A 2213-nucleotide genomic window follows, 5' to 3' on the forward strand; every position below is an offset into this window, starting at 1 on the left:
ATATATATATATATATATCTGTATCCTATACATACAATATACAATCTGTATACTAGTAACTAAACAATATATATAATATATAATATATATAATATATATATATATATATATAGACGCACATGAAGCCGGCCTGTTGGTCAGTCTTTGCTCTGTCGCAAATCAAATTGCGGCATCGCAGCAAAGAAAGAAATCGCCAGGAGGTGACAAAGCCGAAGTTTTGAGTCGTGCAAAAACAAACAAAGTCAAACTTTGCCTGGCTGCGACGCATTCTTCTTTGCCTCGGCAGCCAACTCACTGTTTGTACAATCTTCTTATATATAAATATATTTATATGTATATATATATATATATTAATGTATATTGAATATATATATAATTTTGTGTATAGGTATATATTCATATGTATGTATGCTTTCAGTGTATGTATACATCTATATGTAATTTGTTTGAATATTAATATGTTTATTTCTGTTATATGCATGTATGCAACGAATTATATATAATATATATAATATATAATATATATATGTATATATTTACAAGTATTTAATACGCATACACCGGGTGTATAGATTTGGTTTTGTGTGTAGCAGAAGTCGAAGATATTTAATTGTTTGCCGCCTTTGTTTAATTGGGGTGTATATGCACTTAGCTTTTTATTTTATTTATATTTGTGTCTTCTGATTCTGCTTTGTGTTGTGCTGCAGCAGCAAAATAGCAATTAGGAGCAGCAGCAAGTGCTGCTGCTGCTGCTGAATTTTATAAACTTGTTTTTTTTAAGTTTGATTCTTCTTCTTTCTTTTGTTTCATTTGCACGCTGCAGCAACAATTACTATAGCAATAGCAGCAACAGCATTAGCAGCAGCAGCAGCAGGAAGAAGAGCAGCAATAGCAGCAGCAACAAGAACTGCAGCAGCAGCAGAAGCAATATCAATGCAATCAATGGAACAACTACAGCAACAGCACCCGCAGCAACAATGCTGTTCCTATTGCTGCTGCTGCAGCAGCAACAATAGCAGCACAAGCAGCAACAACAGCTGCTGCAGCAGCAACAATAGCAGCACAAGCAGCAGCAGCAGCAGCAACAGCAGCAAGAGTAGCAGCAAATAAGAGTTGTTTAGAGTTTAGTTGTGAGGCCTCTTCGCTCAACACCGTTCCACAGAAAAATATTATTAATCGGTTCGAACTGCTGCGTCAATATCTTTGTTGCTTCTTGTGCAGCAACAGCAGCAACAAGTGCAGCAGCAGCAGGAAATGCAGCGCCTTTATATGCAATTAGCTGCTCTACTATTTTCTTCTTTATATTTAAATTTTGCTTCAATAAACCCTCTAAATACTCTACTTCCTTCAGCACCACTTCCATGTCCCTTGCTGCTGCTGCTGCTGCTGCTGCAGCAGAACCACCCGCTGCTTCTCCACCTGCTGCTGCTGAATCACCTGCTGCTGCTGCAGCAGCAGCAGCAGCAGCAGGAGGAGCTCCAGGGAATCTGTTTAATTTGTTTGCTGCTAAACGGCAGGCGAGCACAGCAGCAAACCAGGGTATATGCATGCAGCCTGCTTCTATATAATCGTAGCTGTCTATACACTCGGCAGCATCATTTATCTGCTTTGCTGCAGCAGCAAGCAGCAGCAATGATGAGCCGCCTAAATATAAATCATCAGGAGGAGAGTAGCTGCAAACAAATACAAAAAAATTAAAAGAATTAAATTTATTAATTAATAAAATTACTTAATTTTATTTATTCTTTTTATTATTTTAATTAATTAAAACACTCAGTCAAATGCATATTCTATATACATATATATATATAGTGTATATACGTATATATATATATATATATATTATATATATTATATGTCTATATTATATATATATTATATATATATTATATATATTATATATATGCACAGATATATACAAAAAAAATAAAAAGGAGAAAAAGTAAACAGAAAAACAAAAACAAGAAATCAAAAAATCAAACAAAGACGGAGACGGAGACTAATTAATTAATTAATTAATTAATTAATTAAATTAAGTTAAATTAAATTAATAAATAAATAAATTAATTAATTAATTAATTAATTAATGAGGGTTTGTCGAACTCTATGACTTTTATTTGCGCCGCATATTCACAGAAACGTCGAACCTCCCCCGAAGAAATTACACATAAAGCCTCCTGCTGCTGCTGCTGCTGCTGCTGCTGCTGCTGCTG

The sequence above is a fragment of the Eimeria acervulina genome, genomic scaffold (assembly GCF_000499425.1).
Source record: "Eimeria acervulina Houghton genomic scaffold, Eah_scaff1397, whole genome shotgun sequence".
Taxonomy (NCBI): Eukaryota; Apicomplexa; class Conoidasida; order Eucoccidiorida; family Eimeriidae; genus Eimeria; species Eimeria acervulina.